Below are 23,403 nucleotides of genomic sequence, written 5' to 3' on the forward strand. Positions count from 1 at the left end.
TTGACGTGCTTTGGTGCATCGATCTGCTCAATGGCTTTGATCTTGTCGGGATTGGCTTCAATTCCCCGCTGAGACACGAAGAACCCGAGAAGCTTGCCGGAAGGGACTCCAAACACGCACTTCTCGGGGTTAAGCTTGAGGTTGATCTTGCGCAGGTTTGCAAATGTTTCGTCTAAATCTTGAATCAGGGTCGCCATGTTCTTGCTCTTGACCACTATGTCATCCATGTAAGCTTCCACATTTCTGTGTATTTGTGGCTCAAAAGCATGGTGGACTACCCTTGCGAATGTTGAACCAGCATTCTTCAAACCGAAAGGCATCCGTACGAAGCAGTATGTGCCACACGGGGTGATAAATGCGGTTTTCTCTTCATCTTCTTCTGCCATGAAGATCTGATGGTATCCTGAGTATGCATCAAGAAATGAAAGCAAATCACATCCTGCTGTAGAGTCAACAATCTGGTCAATACATGGCAAGGGAAATGGGTCTTTGGGACAAGCTTTATTAACATCAGTGAAGTCAATACAAAGTCTCCATTTCCCGTTAGCTTTGCGCACAACAATAGGATTAGCCAACCACGTGGGATGGAGTACTCCTCTGACAAGGCCTGCTGCTTCCAACTTCTTGATTTCTTCTGCGATGAATTCTTGGCACTCTACTGCCTGCTTCCTGACTCTCTGCTTGACGGGCCGCGCATGAGGACAGACGGCAAGGTGGTGCTCAATCACTTTCCTGGGAACACCGGGGATATCAGACGGTTGCCATGCAAACACGTCGACATTCGCCCGCAGGAAAGCAATGAGCGCGCTTTCCTATTTGGGGTCAAGAGTGGCACTGATGGTGAAGGTACCACCAGTGCCATCCTCCTTGGCGGACACCCTCTTAGTCTCAGGTGGAGCTGCCATTGCCTTCTTACACTTGTAGGTGGAGCTCGATGGTGCATCCTGGATGGTAGCGCAGCACTCCGAAGAAGTGGGCTTGCCGGAGTGGGCATCAGAGCTCTTGCCGGACTTGGTCTTCTTCTTCCCCCCGGGAGCTTCAGCGGCAAGTGTCCTGCGTTCTGCTGCGGCTGCTGCTTTCCGGTAGATCTTGTCGGCACAGATAAGAGCATCCTTCTTGTCGCCAGGGACACAGATGACACTTATTGGGCCTGGCATTTTCAGTACGTTGTACGCATAGTGAGAGGCTGCCATGAACTTGGCGAGTGCCGGATGGCCAAGGATTCCATTATAAGGTAATGGAATGTCGGCAACGTCAAACGTGACCCTCTCAGTCCTGAAGTTCAGCTCACTGCCAAATGTTACCGGCAATGTGATCTTTCCCTTTGGCTTGCTCCTTCCTGGGTTAATTCCTTGAAATGTGCCGGTCTCTTCGAGCTCGCTGTCAGGGATCTGGAGCTTCTGGAGCACCGCGGAGGAGATCAGGTTCAAGCCGGCCCCGCCATCAACTAGCATCTTAGTGAGCTTGAGGTTGCGGATTGTTGGTGAAACCAACATCGACAAGCACCCGACCGTAGTTATGTGATCCGGGTGGTCCTCAATATCAAAGATGATAGGCGTGCCGGACCATTTCAGAGGCTTGCGTGACTCGACGGGTGGTTCTGCTGCATTAACTTCCCGCACCCACTGCTTGAGTTGGCGGTGCGAGGCATGTAGAGAAGCACCACCGTCAACGCACAGGACCTCTGTGGCTTTCTGGAACTCCTGCTCATCAGTCTCCTCATCATCCATATCTTCGTCGTCGCCGTCATCTTCATCCTTGTCGCGGCCACGAGGAGGTCTGTCTCCTTGCCGCTGCTTGGCCTTGCCGCGGCGTCCTCCTCGGCCGGGATGTTTCTTGCCGGACCCACCAGCTCCTTCCCGGGCCTTCTCTTTGTCGCGCCGCTCGTATTCAGCTTTCTGTTGCTCAACAAGTTTCTCGACCCTCTTACAGTTCTGAAGATCATGGCCCTTGGTGCGGTGAATCTTGCAATACTGCTTGTTGGTGCCATCCTGCTTGTCGGTGACCGCCACCTCCGCGGCAACCTCCTTGCTGGAGTCACCAGCTTTGGCTTCCTTGGCGCCGCCACCGTTGCCGGACTGCTCAACAACTAGCACTTCCTTGCCTTTCCTCCTTCTGTTGTTTCGCCGCCGGTTTTTCCTTGTCGGGGTAGCATCTTCACTGTCAGATCCTCCCGCTCCTATATTTTCTCCGGGGAGTCTCCTCCCTTCCTCAGCACGCGCACACTTGTCGGCCAGTGCATATAACTCACTGACGTCCCTGATCTTGCACATCGCCATTTCCTCCCGCATCCTGCGGTTCCGCACGTTCTGATGGAACGCGCCGATCACCACGGCAGGGTGGACGTCTGGGATGTTGTGCTGCACGCTACTGAATCTCTGAATGTACTTGCGCAGGGGCTCTCCTTCCTTCTGGGCGAGCAGATGAAGATCACTCTCCTGGCCATGAGGCTTGTGTCCGCTGGTAAAGGCGCCGACAAACTGATGGCACAGATTGGCCCAAGAGGATATGGAGTTGTCCGGCAAGTGCATGAGCCAGGATCTGACATTGGGCTTGAGCACCAGCGGGAAGTAGTTGGCAAGGATCTTGTCATCTCGTCCCCCGGCAGCTTGTACCGCAATGGTGTAGATGCTGAGGAACTCTGACGGATGCGTCTTGCCGTCGTACTTCTCCAGTACGTCTGGCTTGAAGTTCTTTGTACTGGGCCACTGGACTTGCCGCAGCTCACGAGTGAATGCAGGACAACCTACCGCGTACGGCAGACCGCCTGGTTCCCCTGGCGCATGCATGTCAACAGAGGGCCCAGCGCGCTTGTCGAATTGACGTCGCGCTTCTCTTCAGCGCTCGATGCGGGTTCGAGCGTCTTCTTGTTGTCGATCATGAAGAACTTGGCGCTGATCGCGACGAGCTCGTGGATCCGACAATGCAGTGGAGTCGCTGTCGAGGTGGATCCGGCGAGTCGGCGATCTTGGCCTTCGGGGCGGTGATTGCATGGTAGTTGCACCTCCGCCCGTTTCGTCGCCACCGGCTCGCGTCCGGCAGTCCTGCCGCGGCGGCGACGCGCTCGGCTGCCGTGGAGTGTCGCCGTTGGCGTAGCCAATGAGACTCTGAATGGTAGCCCTCCATTCGTCGATCTTGTCCGATGTCGAAGGGTAATCTAGGAGAAGTTGAGCTCGCGCCAAAGCTTCTGCTGGAGTGGTGGGTGGCAGTGGCGGACGGCGCGAGGAGCGGGACGTGCTCGAACTTCTAACTATGTTAGAAGGAGCAGTATCCCGTCCAGGCGACCATGCCCCGCTCGTGCCAGCACGCTGGCGTGCATGCTGGTCTTGAGTGCTCCTAGATCCACCAGCTTGGTCTTGGGCTATCATGCGTATGGCATTACTAGTGCCATGATGCTGTTGATCTTGCGCCTCCTGAGAGTGGCGTGGAACATGTACAGTCGCCGAGGTTTGTGCAGCCTTGTTCTTGGACCTGGCGGCATCATGAGCTTCCTCGTCGACGTCCTTTCTTCCGCCGGCGTCCATCCCACCACTCGTTTGCTCTAACGGTGGCGGAAGTGACGTGGATGGAGCGGCTGCCGCCGAAGTCTTCTTCTTCGGCGGCATGTTGATGAAGGGAATAAAGATCTAGCTCGTGTGAACGCCGGATCTGGTTCACAAAATCTCAACACCCCCTACCTGGCGCGCCAAAGATGTCGGGGAGAACTGATCCACGAACACCTATGGGGCTGGCGGACCGGGCCCCTTTCGGTTCGGCGCGGGGCGGAGGTCACACGAAGAGCAGATCGAGGCGAAGCACACGAGCAGTTTTACCCAGCTTCGGAGCTCTCCGGAGAGATAACACTCCTACTGCTGCTTGTCTGGTTGTATTATCTGGTGTTCTTGCTCTCAAGCGAGAGAATGTGATGTTTTCTGGGCTACGAACGAATCGAAGCCCACTGTCCGAGGCTTCGAACCGAACCCTCTCTACGTTGCGCATGGGCCTCCTTTTATACGCTAAAGGGGTCACCGACAGGTGGCAACGCAGAGGAGGGTAAAAACGTAAAAAGTGAGGTAGTTGATACAGTTGCTTGTACAGTGCACCCTACCTAACCCTGACGACAGGGGACAAGGGCATTAAATGCCCGTCTGAGTCGCCCGAATAGTGCAGAAAAGGACCGTTAGGGGCGCCACCGTTCGCCACGATGGCGATCTTGTCAGCTTCGCATGCCACTGCACATCGCTGTCTGCACAGCCTCCCGCCACGCGCGCCCGGAGAGGCTCCCAGAGCGACACGTTGGTGGATGCGCTGGAGCGTGGACGCAGAGTGGCCGCCTGCCGTGGCAAGTGCCTTGCCGCTGTCGTTATCTTCGCCGGGCCCAGAAGCTCGTCGCTCACCGGGCCTCGGTGTACCTTGTTTAGTCTTCCCGGCAAGCTCCTCTTGCCGGGGCATTGCTGCCTTGCCGGAGCGCGTGGCGCGTTGCGGCAAGTTCCTTGGAGCGCCTTGGTTGGCCTTCCCGGCAAGCTCCTCTTGCCGGGGTCTTGTCTCCTTAGCTTAAATACTTTGTTCTTGGATGGCTCCAAGGGAACCTTGGTGGATCTTGGCGTTCGCCCGGTAAGCCTTTGCCGCGGGGTGCTGCAACTGCCCGTGCACAAGTTCGGGGTACTAGGGTACCCCTATTCTAGTACACCGACAATCACCGTCGTCACCTTCGACGACGCTCAAGAAGAAATCTGGTACTTCGGCTCATCTATCCATCTCGAAGGCTCCGCCACCCATGGCCTCTAATGCTGCAGGGGATACGAAGGCACGCGAAGATGTGGATGCTGCTGGGGACGTGGTTCGAGCAGGCAACACCATCACCACTTCCCTCGAGGTCGACACAGGAGCGGGATATATCGGAGGAGAACAGCATCAACAACTCCTCGACGGCCATGCTCCACAAGGTACGGGTGAGGGTGTTACTCCGTCCACGCCCACTCCTCTCGCCGATGGGCATAGTCGCAGCAACGACGCTCAGTCCAGGGTCAATCGCCACCCTTCGCCGCCCCCACCACGGGAGCGACCGCAGCATGCGCGCCTCCCTCGGGACGGGTCGACCAAGTCGATGTGCCTAATGGAGCCTCTGGCCCTCGAGCGCCTTCACCCCGCCACCCTGCCGTCCAGGTGGCCGCTCCGGAACAGCGGGGACACGGTGCTGCCGCCGCTGACACCGTCAGGAGCCAAGCGATGGTGTGATTTACTTCGTCATCACCCATGCCAAGTACAGCCACAGAGGCCATGGCGCGGGCTCAGCTGCTGTTGAGGTTTCCACCAGCGGCCGAGCAAATGGAATAATGGTGTGCCGCCATCCAGAGTTTGCTTGGTTTCGCCGAGGCTAGGGGCTTGCAGCGAGCTAGCCCACCACGACCTCCCCAAGCAACGACAACAGCTCATGCTGTTGGCCCTACGGAAGGGGCCACCCCCACGGTCCAGTCCCCGCCACGGCAGCCAACGTGAGTCCAGCAGAATCAAGAACATGACAACGTCTCGATGGCCTCCTGTGACCCTCGAGCGCGTCCAGGACAACGACGAGTGTTGGAGGATAGGTGAAGGGGAAGACACGCACGTTGTTGTTGAGCAACGCCGCGACGACTACCGCCGGACCGATGAGTGCGACGTCCCAGACATTGACGAGCCCGCGCTCGGTATTGGCGGGTGCCTACCTTTCGAGGTTGGGTGTCTGTCTTAACTCGTGAGCAGTGGCAAGTCCGTTGGCCGTCCGTTCGCACGTTCAAGCCGGGAGGCTGAACCCGATAGAGTTTCTGAGCATCTACACCATCGCTATTCAGGCTGCCTGGGGAAGAGATGAGAAGGTGTTTGCCAACTACTTCCCTTTGGCTCTCAAGTACAATGTGAGGTCTTGCTTGATGCACCTGCCGGAGAACTCCATTTCGTCATGGGCTGACCTGTGCCATGGGTTCATTGGCGCCTTCACCGGCGGCCATCAAGATCTAGGCAGGCCCAGCGATTTGCAGCTTCTCCAACAGAAGGAAGGAGAAACTCTTCGTAAGTATTTACAGAGATTCGGCAAGGTTCATAGGAACATCCCAAATATCCATCCGGCAGCTGTGATAGCTGCCTTCCAGTCTAATGTGCGCAACCATCAGATTCGTTCCAAGACAAATGTGCGTTTGCCCAAGATTGTGAAGGAGCTCTACACTTTGGTGGATAAGTGTGCCCGAATGGAACAGGGTAGGAAGCTGCCCGGAGAGGAAGGTTGCATCAATATCGATTCAGAGGATGATGATGAATCAACCAGTCAGAAGAAGATCAAGAAGCGCAGTAAGAAGCGGAAGGATAAGGCAGTGATGACTGTTGAAGGATCGGGTACACCTAGTACCGTCAAGAAGGCCAAGGCTGAGATCCTCGGCAAGGAAGCTGCCGCGTGCGCTGACTGCCAGGAGGTCGCAGCTGCCGAGAAGGCCGAGAAAGGTGTTGGCTGCAAGATTCATCGGACCAAAGGCCACGACCTTCAGGAGTGCTATCAGGTCGAGCAACTAGTCAAGATACAGAGAGTAGATTATGAGAAGCGTGACAAGGAAAATGGTTAGAATGTCGCCGGTGGTAAGGGCCGGGGCGGTGAAGTAAATCGCCCCGGCAAACCCTTCCAGAACAGAGGAAAACCCACAAGAGGTCGAGAGAAGGAAGCCTGTGATGATGAGAGTGATGGAGGGGATGAAGAGGAAACTAGTGAGAAGGACTTTCAGAAGGCCACTGACGCCCTATGCATTGACGGGGGTGCATCTTTGCACACCTCTCACTGCCAGCTCAAACGGTGGGCACGGGAAGTCAATGTCGTGGAACTAGCACTAGAGGCCCGGAAGCCGCTCAAATGGTCGCGCACGCCCATCATCTTTGACGAAGAGGATCACCCCAACTGTACCACTACGGTAGGGTGTTTGTCGTTGTTGGTCTCTCCAACAATTCGCGACCTTAAGGTCACAAAAATGTTGGTGGACGGCGGGGCAGGGTTGAATCTGATCTCCCCGATAGTCATCAGCAAGCTTTAGATAGCAGAGGAAGAGCTAGAGGTTAGCGGCATGTTTCAAGGAGTTAATTCCAGTAGGATCCATCCTAAGGGAAATATCACATTGTCGGTAATGTTTGGGGGGGAGCTGAACTACCAGACTGAGAAAATTGTGTTTGATGTGGTTGATCTCCCCCTACTGTATAATGGGATTCTGGGACGCCCAGCCCTGGCTAAATTCATGGTTGCATCCCACTATGCCTACAACACCTTGAAGATGCCTGGGCCAATGGGAGTCCTTACCATCCCGTCAGATGAGACAGATGCAATCATTTCTGTGGACAAGATTTACAGGGACGCAGTCACGGCAGAGGCAGCGGCAGCAGCAGTTCCCGCCAAGGAGGACAGAGGAAAGAAGAAGGGTAGTAAGGAAGCTAACAAGGAATCCGGGAAGCGTACCTCTTCGAAGTGTGATGTGCTTGTCGATGACTTGCTAGAGAGCTCCAACATGAAGAGATCAAAGGTCACTGCACCCCAAGTGAAGAAGGTTTCGACAGGGATGGCTGGGGTTGATGGTACTTTCACTATTAGCGCCACCCTCAATGACAAATAGGAAAAGCACGCCCGTTGCCTTCCTGCGAGCGAATATTGATGTGTTTTCCTGGCAACCATCTGATATCCCCGGTGTTCCCAGGGAGGTAATCGAGCACCACCTATTTGTCTGCCCACACGCCCGACCTGTCAAGCAGAAAGTCCGGAAGTAGGCCTTGGAAAGGCAGCAGTTCATTGAGGAAGAGATCAAGAAACTTGAAGCAGCTGGTTTGGTCAGAGGAGTGCTACATCCAACATGGTTGGCAAATCCAGTGGTAGTCCAGAAGGCTAACCGGAAGTGGAGGCCTTGCATAGATTTCACGGATCTCAACAAAGCTTGCCCGAAGGACCCGTTTCCCTTGCCGCACATCAATCAGATTGTGGATTCCAATTCAGGCTGTGATTTGATCTCCTTTCCGGATGCATATTCTGGGTATCATCAGATCTTCATGTCCAAGGAATATGAAGAGAAGACATCGTTCACCACTCCATGTGGTATGTACTATTTTGTACACATGTCGTTCGGATTAAAGAGTGACGGGTCCACTTCTACAAGGGCAGCCCAGATTGGTTTCGAGCCACAGCTACACAGAAACATTGAAGCTTATTGTCACAGCCCTAGAAGTTGTTTGTAAATAGTTGCATAATCATGCATGCATCATGTGTAAATTCAAATGAATTTTGAATTGGGGATGATCAAACCCTAGCACGAAATGAATTCAACTAGGTTCAAATTCAAATCTTGTCAATGAACCCAAAATGCCCTTCAGAAAAGTTCATCATTTTTGAATTGGTTGAAAACCTCTGCCAAAATTGGTGCACATTTTTCTAGGAAATCCTAGATTTTTGAATTAACTCATATTGTATTTGAGTTGGGGCATTTAAATCCTATAAATATTTTAAATGCTCTAATAATTCTGAAACTAGTTGAGGTCTACTGGGAATAATTGCAACAATGCCCACAAATATTTTCAGGAGTTTTAAAAATGGTTTACTATTTTATACTAAATCAAAACAGAGCAAATAAATAGAAAACATAAAGAAAATAGGAAAGAGGGAGAGAGAGGGCATTGTACCTGGCAGCCCACTTACCTGGCCAGCTAGCGGCCCGGTAAGACAGCTCAGCCCACCAGGGGTAGGGGCGTCTTCCTCCCCACGCCAGTAGGACACCGCGCACATGGTCGCCGCACGACGGCACGCGCCCGAGCCACCTCCTGCTTCCACCGACACTAGAGGCTGGCTGGAGACGCCACGCAAACCGCCCCCACCCCTATGGCCTATCCACTCTTTCTCTCCCCTCCCCTGTTCTCCTCCCCCCACAGCGCCGCTGAGCACGCTCGTCGCCACCGCTCGCTGCCGCGGCGGCCACCGGCCATCCCTCGCCTTGCCGACACGCCAAGATGCTCTGCCGCTTCATCGTGGACCTCCTCAACAAATCAAGCCCCACCAGACGCCCTCGAACACCCTCACTACCGTCTTCTTCAACCTCGGGTCACCGAGATCGCCGGCGACCGCACATAGTCACAAGTCCCTCTTCGAGCCCGCTGAGCTGCTCGACATGAACGCTGTGAGCTCCTTTCCCTGAACCCCTCCTTTTTCTCGGAACGTTGCCGTAGCCGTCGTTTCCGTCGAGCCAGAGAGCTCCCGCCGCCAGCCATGTTGCCATCATGGCTATGGCCGCACAAGCTCGCGTCTGAGCTCACCACTGCACTCGCCGCACTCCTGCGAGCCGAACACGACCATTCATGGCTCCTCCTGTGCCCCGCACCACCCACACCGCTGTTGTCCAAACTCCGGTCGCCGCACTCGTCACCGCCGCCGTCGTTCTAGGACATCTCCGGCAAAGTTCTTTGCACCATTTGACGTCCGTGAGCACCAGCTTTACGTGGGTTGCCTCCACCGTCCGTTTGTTCACCAGAGCAAGAATCCCGAGGGCCTCCTCCGTCTTGGCCTCGCAGGTGACTCAATGCCAGCAGGATTGACTCGTTTGACGAGGGGTTTGACCTCCCCTGGGTTACTGACATGTGGGCCCAGCACCTGCTAACTTTTGGTTAAGTTATTAACTAAACTTAATTAACCCACTGACTCACTGACGCGTGGGACCAGCCCTGCTGACATTTCAATTAGGGTTAGTTTAGCGCTAATTTACCCAGTTAATTAGCTGAATCACTGACCAATGAGTCTCGCATGTCAAGTTTGACCTGGCCGACCCAGTTGACCTGCTCACATCAGCCTTGCGCAATGCTAAAGTAGTAAATGTTTTTTGGAATTTAAATAAATCAGAAAATGATTTATGAATTTAAAAAAATCCCCAAAACTTCTAAAAATCATAGAAATTCAACCATACCTCGAAATGAAATAATTATATGAAAAATGATTAGAAAAATCACATCTTTCCATCTGTACCATTTCCATGCATGTTTGAGCAACTTATGCGAGCTGATCAGGTCAAATCAATTAAATGACATTTGAATAATCACATATGGAGTTTGAGTTTTAAGCTTGTATTGAAACCAGCCCCATTGAAATTGTTGCTAGCTACATTAGCCCAAATCACAACATGTTGCCTTGTCATCATCATGCATCATACTGTTGCATTGCATTGATTGTGTTCCTTCTTTGTTTGTCAGTGTTGTTCCCTCTTAGTGGACGTTATTCCGATGTTGTGATTGATGACATCGATGAAGAGCTATACTATCTTCAGAAGTGCCAGGCAAGCAAAACCTCCTTGATCACTCTGATACAATCCCACTCTCTCGCTCCTACTCTCTTTTACTGCATTAGGACAGCAATGATTCAACTGTTACATGCTGCGGTAGTTGAACCCCTTTCCTCTGCATGACCTGTCTTTGCCACAGTAAATAGTTGAAACCCACTAGCATGAGTATGATTTGTTTGAGCCATGATGTGTCTACTCATTCATGCTTGCTTGTTATGCCTGCTATGCTTAGAGTTGTGTTAGGTCTGTTTCATATGGATGGATTGGAATGGTGTGAACATGTCCTACTGTTGAGAGCTAAGTGCGTGAAAAGGTTTTGGTAAAGCTAGCGGTGAGAGGCCATGTAGGAGTACATGGTGGGTTGTCTCATTGAAACCGTCCTCAGGAACTGAGTTCTATGTTTGTGATCCAAGGACAACTACTACCACATGTTGGGCCCTGAAATATGACCTCACTCGGCTTATTAACCCCCTTGTCCTCTGTCCAGGAGTTGCAAGTAGTTTCTGGTGTTTGTAGTATGCTGGAGGCCGTGCGTAGCGCTGACCCTAGGGGTGGGCTATGATGCGGTAGGCAAGTCGCACGGTGTACTGGAGCACCCGTTTGGTGGGCTCGGGAACCCTGCACACATCGTTTGGGGCTGTAGTGGAAACCTCAGCCAGACTCCCTGCGGATGGAACCTGAATAGGCAATAAACCTGGACTAGAGACTTGTGTGGTTAGTCATGTCTTGGTCTACACCCACATCAGCTTTCGCTTGAAGTCTACCATGCACATGTCGTGTGCAGATGCTAAGTGGTGGAAACAAGTGTGAAGAATTACACCCCTGCAGGGTTATAAATGATCTATTCGAATAGTTGCATCCGCGGTAATGGACTACTAGGTTGCCTATACAGTTCATAGACAAGTAAAAGTGGATACTCTAAAATGCGCAAGATAAGCATGAGTGCTATGGATGGCCTTCTCGTAGGGAGACGGGAGCGGATCCATAGTGGTGTATTGATATGGTGAATATGTGGACTCGTGTGCGCCACCTCAAAATAGTTACTTGCAGTCGTAGTATAGGATAGCCACTGAGTCAAAGCTGGCTTGCTGCAGTTGAACTCCACCACCCCTTTGTTCATACTGACGCATATGTAGCTAATTCTGATGTAAGTCTTGCTAGGTACATTTATACTCATGTTTACTTAATTTATGTTTTGCAGAGAGACTTTAGTCTCACTAGCAGTTCCGCATGGACTTCGACGTTTAGCTTGTTACCTCAGCTACGATCTTGTACCCTTGGGAGGGTCTTGTAGTTAGCCAGACCTCTGAGCCTTTTTCATTTGTAGTTGTGTGTACTCAGGCATGTTATGCTTCTGTTGCTTGTATGCTCTGTATGTTGGCTCATGTGACCCATGATTGTAATTCTTACTATGTATGACTCTCCGGAGCCTTTTGAATAAATAATTTGAGTCGTAGAGTTTTGTTGTGATGCCATGTTGTATTTTCACATATCGAGCATATTGTGTGTATGATTTGTAATGCTTGGTATGTATGGGATCCAACAATCTAGTTGTTTATTCTTGGTAGTCTCTCTTATGGGGAAATGTCTCCTAGTGCTTCCACTGAGCCATGGTAGCTTGCTACTGCTTCGAAACACATGGGATGATCGGCATGTGTCCTTCTTTGCTCCTATGTGTATCCCTTCAAGGAAATGTCACGCGTTGTTCCTTTAAGTCCTTGTAGCTTGCTACGAATTGGGTTCATAAGTTCATGACCGACACATGCATTGATGGGTCATGTATGCATGCCCGCATAAGTTAGTGCCACCTTGCATTTACGACTAGTCATGTCGGCCCGGGTTCTCTGTCATATGGATGCTAGCGACACAATCATATACGTGAGCCAAAAGGCGCAAACAGTCCGGGCCAGGTAAGGTGGCACCCGTGGGGATTCCGTGCGTGAGGCCGCAAAGCTATATGATGTGTTACATGCTAGATCGGTGTGACTTAGGATTGGGGTCCTGACAGCTTTGGTATCAGAGCCTAACTGCTTGTAGGATTACCAAGCCGAACTGGTCGAAGTCAAGTCTAGAAATGCATTAGTTATATAAGGGAATTGATTGCGGAAGGGAACGTAAGGCTCTTTTTACTCCTTTACCATATGTCCTTCTGATCTGAGTCATCATCTTCTCTTCTACGGGGATTAAGAACTAGGCTTCTCATTCGTTTATCAGGATCACGTGCTACTAATCCGTATACTTATAGTATTGATGGTTTCAAGCCTCAGTTCAGTTTCTACTACCTCGTGTGATAACAGTTGGTCTCGAAGCCTTGATATTGTGATGTTGAGTGGTTATGCCACCATTTTGCAGGATGTCTCAAATCTTTTTGAGAATTTACAACCGTTATGCTGTTCGAGTCATCCCAGGTTTCTAAATAGTCTGATGCATTTGCAAATCCCTTCTTCCGTTCTCGATGTCCCTTTGGGTCAGTTTAACCACACTAATCGGTGTGTTGGTGTACTCTATTACCTCGACATATATGTTGGAGCTATTACTATGACCCTAGGCATCTTAGAGAACCACCTAGTAATCCATCCATGTTTTGTGTTCACAGTGTGATAATTCTGGCCATCATTCTCGAAAGCATCTCGTGATGCCATTTAGTAGTAGGTATTCTACTCCTGGGTTCTTGACCCAAGAATCACTCTACTCACTTTCTGTTGATAGTGTTTGCTCGTTCCTTTAGGTTATTAGTAACCTTTGTGATAGTCCTTGAGGTTCGTGGTATTTCCTTCTTCCAAATACCATGAACTACTTATGGCAGAAGTTACTCATTGAACCGAAAGATCACAACCAGAGTGCTCTTGATGAGTTCTTGATTCTATGTTGTGACTGCCAGTTCTACCTTTATGCATGGGTTATCTAGAAGAAATATGTTGAACTCGTTCGACATGCTAATCTATGCATCCACAACTCAAAAAATCGTATGTTCCTTTGAGTTGTCCCTCTTTAATTGTATTTTGGCCTTCATCTATCAGTTGATAGTCAAGAGCATGTGTGCATTCATGTTCATCCATGCCTTTTACTCTTGTGGTCCATCAAGCCGTTCTAGTTCATAATGACTAGGAGAAACAAACTCCAGTACCTCATCCATTTCTAGGATTGCATCAAAGTAGTTATATTCCACAGATCAAAGTGCCAATCCAGCTTCTGGCTGTTCTACCCTAAAGTATTACCCACTTCATGTCAGGAATATCATGGGAATTGCACCACCTCCTATGAACTTTTGACGCAGTGATACTTCTCGCCATCATTGTTCATACCTCGGTTCCTGTGATATTGTAACCGGAATGCCGACAAGTGAATTGTGATGTGTGAAGTCAATACTCCTAACAACCCTGTTGCTTGGTAGTTAATGGAAAATACTCTCATTTTTAGCGTGTTGGTTATCGAATCGTCATTCTAAGATTGATCGTGCTACCTAGTCCATATTTCCTGGTGCACTGTTCGATCAAAGAGTTAGGATTGTGTCAATCCCTTGCTTATTTGATCATATCATCTTGCCCAGAAAAGTAAGATTGTTCTCGAGCTCCATAACATACCGGTGGCTCATGATTTTCCGAATATCTTCTCAGAAGTATCACCAGGTTGTTCCCTGACCGTTATGGTTGAGCTCGTGATCAAGTTCGTTTTCCTCTAAACCACCCCTTCTCCAAGAATCTGTGCTGGATACCCTGGGCTAGTTGGTTAAGCTAAACAACAACTTGGACAGTTGGAAGATAAAAGCTTGCTTGACTTAGTTCCTTTCAAAGGGATATCTTGTGTGTATGTGTTCTAGAAAGATGATATCCTCATCAATTATTCCCCATGATCAATTGTTGGAGCTATTATCTTATCCAGTATTTGATTTGAGTATGGGCTATCGTCAAATTAAATCAGAACCAACGATGGTCGTAATGTTGTCTTACTCGTGGATGTTCCTCGAGCGTACCCCATTATATCTTTTGGTCCGACCAGTACTATCACCTTGTTCACATAGTTGTGGAATTCCATCTTTATTGGAATTTTGATGAATTTTTGTTGAGCCCATCGGCAAAATCCTTATCTTTTCCATGATTCATGTTGAACAAACAGCTAGTGTTGGAAACTTTGTAACCAATGCCTTCGTGTTCCATTCATGAAGGATATGTTCGATGAAAGAAGTGACTTCCTTTGATTCACGTGCATTTGATGTAAGTTGCTGTCGTGAATTTGAAAAGTTCGATTTTGTTTCCTCTGGAATCATCCCAAGTCAGCCATGCATGTGCGAAGTATGCTATGGTCTGATAGACTGATCATCCTCATTCCATATGTATTCCCTAGCACACCAAGCCACTGATTGATTTGTTAAGATAATGGAGACTGTTCTAAAGTGTTAATCCTTTAGATTTCTGCGTAGAGACTTTGATATTGTTAATGATCATTCCCAACCAAGACTCGGTAGTGTTTTGTTGTAAGACTACCGTGTGGTCACGCTTGTCTGGGGCAGTGTGTTCACATGTGTGTAGCAGAACCAGCTCATGTTTTGGAGCTTACTACGATAGGCCATTTCCCAGGAATCTCGCAGCGTTATCTCGTCGATTTATGTTGCAACTCTTATTTTCAGACATGTGGAGTCTGAAGTATCTTGTTACTAACCAGATCTGAATCTCAGGAAGATATGATGGTTGAAACATTCCCAACATTTGTATTTTGTTCCCATCTTGCACCGCCATTGTACCAATTTCCCATGGGCTGCCATTCCCAGTAATTGTTGTTTAGGATCATCTTCAAAGGTGGTCCTACCATGGGTCCCATCCATTTCCGATGGTAAGCAAAAATCATCCATTGCTTTGTCTTCAACAAGGTAGTCCACATCATCCATCTTAGTCTGAGTATGCCATTCTTTCAAACTCCTTCAAACGATTGATTGTGGTTTGCCTTAGGCTGGTATAGAGAGTCTCAATGATCTATGTATCAAAATTAATTATTTTTGCCACTTCAAAGAATATTCTAGGAGTCACCTTCTCCAAGGTGCCCATTTGGTATTAAGGGCAATTTAACACCTCGCTACTTTGAAACACACCCACCATCCTTTTAAGCATGGAATTGTTGCTTACCAAATTGAACCTTCGTCGTTAGTCCTTCCATCCCTCCCAATGTGTGTGTGGACATCTCAGCTCAAGAGGTGTTCTATGTCTCATTCCGTGAGTTGATCGTCAGTTGCTCGATCTTCGAGAAGATCAATTCTTCTAGAGTTTTCCCTTTCTTCTCTTTGTCATGTTGGATAATGATCTCGAATGGAAGGACGTCAAGATCAATTTGAAGCAATGATTCAACATCTTCGACAAGGGAAATTGGATCATGAAGATCGTGTTAGCTTTGTGTCCCCTCTGTCTTCTTACCTTATGTCTTGAATCTCGGGACGTGATTCCTGTTTAGTGAGGGTGAGTTGTCACAACCCTAGAAATTGGTTGTAAATAGTTGCATAATCATGCATGCATCATGTGTAAATTCAAATGAATTTTGAATTGGGGATGATCAAACCCTAGCACCATATGAATTGAACTAGTTTCAAATTCAAATCTTTTCGATGAACCCAAAATGCCCTTCAGAAAAGTTCATCATTTTTGAATTGGTTGAAAACCTCTGCCAAAATTGGTGCACATTTTTCTAGGTCATCCTACATTTTTGAATTAACTCACACTACTGCAGGATGCTGCTAACGTGACACTACGATCATAGACCCTTCGACGAAACTATGTGCGATGCCATAATCGCAAACGGTGGTGTAAAAAACCCGTCAAAAAAGGTGCAAAACATTTGCGATGGAGGATGCAACAAACATGGTTCGGATTTTAGTTGCGTGTGACGCAGGGCATACAGTTCAGCTCAATTAACTATTTGCGATGAGGAGGAACAAAAGAAACGGGCAGCCAAATGAAGGTGTGTGCGATATATAGCATACGGTTCAATCGGATGAACTGTTTTTGATTAGGCAACACAAACGAAACAGGCAGCCAGATGAAGGTATGTGCGATATACGGCATGCGGTTCACTCGGATGAATTGTTTGCGTTGAGGCAAGAGAACGGAAATGGTTCAATATAACAAGATGTTTGTGATACGCCGCAATCTCCTTCTTGTGCTAGCTCAATGATCCTTCTATGCCAAGTTTCCATTAATTGATGGCGTTTTAGGAACACGCCACCGTTTCATGCCATTTCCTCATCTGTTTCCCGCCACCCAGCGATATTGCGCATAGGCGGCGCGCGACGCACGAAGGCGACAAGCGCAGCCTGTAGCACATCCACCTTTTCCAAGCATGCCAACCCACCAAAGCACTGTCATCGCCAGGGTTGAGCAGACCTTTGGCGCATGGCGCTTGAGCGCCGCGGATCAAGATACGCATGTTAGCACCGACAGGCTGCAGCTCGCCGCACAACATGATTGATTGCACGCGGTAGAGCAATCTAGGCGCGTCCTCACCGATAGGCTACGGCTCGTCGCACGGCGGGACCGTTGGAGCACCGTAGAGCGAGAGGCGCGGTGCGCCGCACAGCAAGAGCGGATCCATCGGCGCTTGACTGCGGTCGACATGGTGTCGTAGCTGGGTAAACGTCTGGTTAGTACCCCCATTCCTCGCCAGGAGTGGGCAGAGGCCCTCAGCGCCGTACTTGCACCAGAGGCCAGCTGTGCTGTACTTGCACAGGACGCCCGCTACACCGTTCACATGGGTGCCGCCGTTCGCCTTGTCCGCGGCTCACTGGATGCCAACACGCTGGTCCGTAGGCTCGACCGCCTCCTTGGCCCAGGTGTCCACCTGGGCGCAGTAGAGGAACATGGCCGTCCCATCCTCGAGCTGGTGATCTCCGATGAAATAGCCAACTTGGAGCTCGAGATCACGCTCCAGATGTATTGCGAGCGTGTCGACCGCTTGGACGAATGCCTGCACGAGTTTAGGCAGAAACAAGATCTACCGTATGCAAGGGCTGCTGGTCATGGTCTCATGGACGCGTTTTATTTTGAAAAGTCGTTTCGTCGTGGATAGCTATGTATTCACAGCAATCATAGTATTGCTCTGTTTATTGCTCTGTTTCAATGTGTGTACTCTATTTTCCATTCTTATATGTTTTGTTTCAATGTGTGTATATACGCTTTCCATTCTGTATATGTGGATGATAATAGCTAGATTCAAATTAGTATACAAAAACAGATAGAAAATGTAATTCATAATATATATACTAAATGTTCATTAGTTCATCACAGAATATATATATAATATCATCACATATACGTGATGATACTTAACTACTAGGTACAATGCATAAAATTGAAAATGAACAATACTAAAACTAATAATACCTCCTGGGGCCAGTATTCCGGCAGCCCCTCGCCAGCAGCTCCCTGGTGCGCGGCGTATTCCCAGTGCGGAGGCAGTACTCCACCTCGCAGCGCTTGACGTGCCGATCTACCTGTTGCTGGCTGACGCGCGCGGCCGATCTTGCATATCTTTGGGCGCCCACCAGAGCTCCTCGTTGGTGGCACGCTAGAGCATATCGGCCCACCTCCGCGCAGTGACGAGGCACTCGACGCCTATGGCCTTCCTCCAAAAGTACCCGTCTTTGTACACCTCCTTGGCACGACGACGCGCCCACCCCCAAAGCTCCGCTACCGCCTTTTTCCAGGCGGCATCACGGGCTTCACAGGCCGCCTGGTACCTGGCTTCCTCCTCTGCCATCTCCTTCTTGAAGCCACTTGCCTGGCTTTCTTAGTCGGCGGCAGCGACTTCCACAGACAAAGATTGTACTGGCCCCAAAACCAATCCAAAGTTGGGGGTTCCGGCACAACCTCATCAAGTGGCGCGTAGGGGTCCTCGTAGCTGCTAATCGAGTGAGCGTCCTCGGGGGGCGTGATACGTCTGCAACATATCTATAAATTATGAAGCATTCATGCTATTATATTATCAACCTTGGATGTTTTATATGCATTTATATGCTATTTTATATGATTTTTGGGACTAACCTATTAATCTAGAGCCCAGTGCCAGTTTCTGTTTTTTCCTTGTTTTAGAATATCACAGAAAAGGAAAACCAAATGGAGTCCAATTGACCTGAAACTTGACAGAGCTTATTTTTGGACCAGAAGAAGGCCATGGAGTAAAAGTGTTGGGCCAGAAGAGTCCCGGGCTGCCCACGAGGGTGGGAGGCGCCCCCCTGGGCTCGCCCCCTGCCTCGTGGACAGCCCGGAGACCCCCCTGACTTGTTCTCGACGCCAAAACCTCTTATATATACAGAAACCTCCTGAAATTAACCTAGATCGGAAGTTCCGCCGCCGCAAGCCTCTGTAGCCATGAGAAATCAATCTAAGCCCTCTCTGGCACCCTGTTGGAGGGGGCCATCATCACCGGAGGGCATGGAGGAGGTTCCTGGAGGGGCCATCATCGTCATGAAGGCCAAGGACCAGAGGGAGAACCTCTACCCATCTAGTGGGGAGGCCATGGAGGAGGAAGCACAAGGGGGAGAACCTCCCCTCCTCTCTCTCGGTGGCACCGGAGTGACATTGAGAGGGGAATCATAGCCGCGGTGATCGTCTTCATCAACATCATCATCACCACCCTCATCTCTTTTACGCGGTCCACTCTCTCGCACCCCATTGTAATCCCTACTTGAACATGGTGCTTTATGCCACATATTATGATCCAATGAGGTGTTCCCATCCTATGATGTTTTGAGTAGATACCCTTTGTATTTGGGTTGATTGATGATCTAGATTGGTATGAGTTGTATGTTTTACTTTGGTGTTGTCCTGTGGTGCCCTCCGTGTCGCGCAAGCATGAGGGATTCCCGCTGTAGGCTGTTGCAATATGTCCATGGTTTGCTTATTGTCTGCATTGCGTGAGTGACTGAAACACAAACACGGATAAGCGGGACATGGCGTATGGGAATAAAGAGGACTTGATACTTTAATGCTATGGTTGGCTTTTACCTTAATGATCTTTAGTAGTTGCGGATGCTTTCTAGAGTTCCAATCATAAGTGCATATGATCCAAGAAGAGAAAGTATGTTATCTTATGCCTCTCCCTCATATGAAATTGCAATGACGACTATCGGTCTTGTTAACAATTTCCTAGGACAATTTCGCACATCGATGCACCATTATTCCACACTCGCTATTTATAATATTTAGTAATATATTCTAACTTTATGATAACAACACCTACTTTAATATTTTAGCTCTCCGATATAATACAAAGTTATCCACTTCATACCCACAACGAAGTTTTATTTCTCGTTTCTAGTTGGAAGCAAACATTCGGTGTACGTAGATTCGTATCAGTGGCAGATAGGGCTTGAGAGAATATTGATCTTACCTTTAGCTCCTTGTGGGTTCGACACTCTATACTTATCACTTCCACATTTGGAAATTGCTACGATGATTCCCTGCACTTGGGGGTTATCAGGGCGGCTACTCCTCGTCGGCGCGTGGGCAGACCGGCAGCGCCATGACAGAGATTTGAGAGAGAGAGAGAGAGCGTGGGGAGGATGTAGATGAGAATGCAGGCGGGACGACGTGAGCAAGGTAGTATCTATTGGCGGCCGAAATATAGATCGACGGGGACAGTGCACACGCCGGTCGCTGGAATTTATGAGTACTGTAGTTTGAATTACACACGATTCCCGCAGCAAAATCCGTGTGTGAACATAATAGCCAAAATCCGTGTGTGAAAATAATAGCTGACGGTTTCCAATGTAGAACCGTGTCTGATTAATAATCCCCGCCATTCACCTACCAAACCTCAAGCCGCGAGAGAGACTGCCAATCGTGTGGGGCCAGTTGTCTTGCCAGATCTTTACATTTTCTTTTTTGAACACCAGATATTTACATCATCTGATGATTTTTTTAACTTGCACACAAGTACACAAAAATATGATTTTTCAAACTGTTATGGTTGGGCGTTGCATGTAGATGTAGTTCAAATTTGAATTAAGGTCATCAAATGCTTATAAAATCACTTAAATGTCTTTAAAAGGTCAAATGACCCCTAAATTTTCCAAATTTTCACAAGATAGTTGTATTAGTGCACATTAAACATAGAAAAAAAACTGGAGGCCGTAAGAGGAAGCTATCTCCCGTTCGTCATCAAACATGCATTGTTCCCTCTCGGAACGGCAAACCTTCTAGTGAGTTGCTTCGGTTTGTCAGGGGTGTGTGTCCAAACTTTCGTCAAACAAGCCAGTTTTTTTACCACATCATCTTGGTGGCATGACATTATATCAACCAACGTTTCATGTTTTTCTGATCATTTTTTAATTTTTTGGAATTAAGATGCCATGCTACTCCATGCATGTGTGCCCATGCCTTGAGACCAATATGTTTGAAAATTCCTTCTAATTTACTACACATGGAATTAACTCCCACACAAGTACACAAAAAATATGATTTTTCAAACTGTTATGGTTAGGCGTTGCATGTAGATGTAGTTCAGATTTGAATTACGGTCATTAAATGGTTAGAAAATCACTTAAATGTCTTTGTCAAATGACCCCTGAAATTTTCAAAAATTTCACATGATAGTTGTATTAGTTCCTGTTAGACATAGAAAAGAATTGAAGGCCGTAAGAGGAAGCTATCTCCCGTTCGTCATCAAACATGCATTGTTCCCTCTCGGAACCATGAACCTTCTAGTGAGTTGCTCTGGTTTCAGAGGGGTGTGTGTCCAAACTTTCGTCAAATAGGCCAATTTTTTACCACATCATCTTGGTGGCATGACATTAAATAAAACAAGGTTTCATGTTTTTCTCATTTTTTAAATTTTTTGGAATTAAAATGCCATGTCACTCCATGCATACTTATGCATGTGTCCATGTCGCAAGACCAATATGTTTGAAAATTCCTTCTAATTTGCTGCACATGGAATTAACTTGCACACAAGTACACATATATGATTTTTCAAACCATTTTGGTTAGACGTTGCATGTAGATGTAGTTCAAATTTGAATTACGGTCATTAAATGGCTAGAGAAATCACTTAAATTTTTTAAAAGGTCGAATGACCCCTAGATTTTTCAAAAATTTCACATTACAGTTGTAGTAGTGCATGTTAGACGTAGAAAAAATTGAAGGCCATAAGAGGAAGCTATCTCCCGTTCGTCATCAAACATGCATTGTTCCCTCTTGGAACCACGAACCTCTAGTGAGTTGCTCCGGTTTGAGAGGGGTGTGTGTCCAAACTTTCGTCAAACATGCCAATTTTTTTACCACATCATCTTGGTGGCATGACATTACATCAACCAAGGTTTCATATGTTTCTGATATTTTTTTAATTTTTTGGAATTAAAATCCCATGTCACTCCATGCATACATATGCATGTGTCCATGTCGTGAGACAAATATGTTTTAAAATTCCTTCTAATTTACTGCACATGTAATTAACTCGCACACAAGTACACAAATATGATTTGTCAAACCGTTATGATTAGGCATTGCATGTAGATGTAGTTCAAATTTGAATTAAAATGTTAGAAAATCACTTAAATGTCTTTAAAATGTCAAATGGCCCCTAGAATTTTCCAAAATTTCACATTACAGTTGTAGTAGTGCATGTTAAACATACAAAAAAATTGAAGGCCGTAAGAGGAAGCTATCTCCCGTTTGTCATCCAACATGCATTGTTCCCTCCCGGAACCACGAGCCTTCTAGTGAGTCGCTCCGGTTTGTGAGGGTGCGTCATCTTGGTGGCATGAAATTACGTCAACCAAGGTTTCATGTGTTTCTGATTTTTTTTAATTTGTTGGAATTAGAATGCCATGTCACTCCATGCTTAATTGTGTCATAGCCTTGAGACCAATATGTTTGAAAATTCCTTCCAATTTACTACACATGGAATTAAATCGCACACAAGTACACAAAATATGAATTTTCAAACCATTATAGTTAGCTGTTGCATGTACATGTAGTTCAAATTTCAATTACGGTCATTAAATGGCTAGAAAATCACTTAAATGTCTTAAAAGGTCAAATGACCCCTGAAATTTTCCAAAATTTGACATGACAGTTGTATTAGTACTACAAAATTTCTCGTACATTTTGAACACCATCTGTTGCCACTGTCTTCCAAATTCGTCTTTCACAGGTAATAAAAAATATCTACAACATCACACACAGTTGTTTTCGGGGAACTGTTTGCGATGAAAATATCTGGGTCTATTTAAGTCTCCCTCCTTAAGCTTCGCCGGCTCGTTTGCTCCAGTGCCGGGAACTCCCAAATCCACGAATCCCTACCGCCATTCCTGCACCCCCTTCTTGCAAAGATGACGTCATGGAAACACTTCGTGACGGCTCTTACGATGGTCGCGTCCCCCCGAGCGCGGCCGCTTGCGCCGAGAGCGCGGCCGCCTATGCTGAGAGTGCCGCCATATCCGCATTGAGCGCAGCCGCTTCCGCCGAGAGGGCATCTGCGGCAGCCGATATGGAAGCTACAACAGCCGAGATGGCTGCAGCTGCTGCTACGATGGCTGCTGCAAACGCCGAGAGTGCTCGAGCTGCTGTCCGTGCCACTGGTGTCGTCCTGGCCCGGGTCGAGGCCATCCACGCCAAGATCGAGGATGCACACGCCAAGATATTCCAGGCCACCTTGGACTTCGGCATGCATCCTGAGGGAGTCCTGGACTAAGGGGTCCTCGGGTGTCCGGTCTGTTAGCCATGGGCTGGACTGATGGGCTATGAAGATACGAAGACCGCACCCGTGTCCGGATGGGACTCTCCTTGGCATGGAAGGCAAGCTTGGCATCGAATATGTATATCCCTTTCTTTGTAACCGACCTTATGTAACCCTAGATCCTCCTGGTGTCTATATAAACCAGAGGACTTAGTTCGGATAGGAGAGATTCATTATCATAGCCATACAAGCTAGACCTCTAGGGTTTAGCCATTACGATCTTGAGGTAGATCAACTCTTGTAATACTCATATTCATCAATATCAATCAAGCAGGACGTAGCGTATTACCTCCATAGAGAGGGCCCGGACATGGGTAAACATCGTGTCCCTTGTCTCCTGTTACCATTGACCTCAGACACACAGTTCAGGACCCCCTACCCGAGA

Source organism: Triticum aestivum, chromosome 1A (assembly GCF_018294505.1).
Source record: "Triticum aestivum cultivar Chinese Spring chromosome 1A, IWGSC CS RefSeq v2.1, whole genome shotgun sequence".
In the NCBI taxonomy this organism is placed as follows: Eukaryota; Viridiplantae; Streptophyta; class Magnoliopsida; order Poales; family Poaceae; genus Triticum; species Triticum aestivum.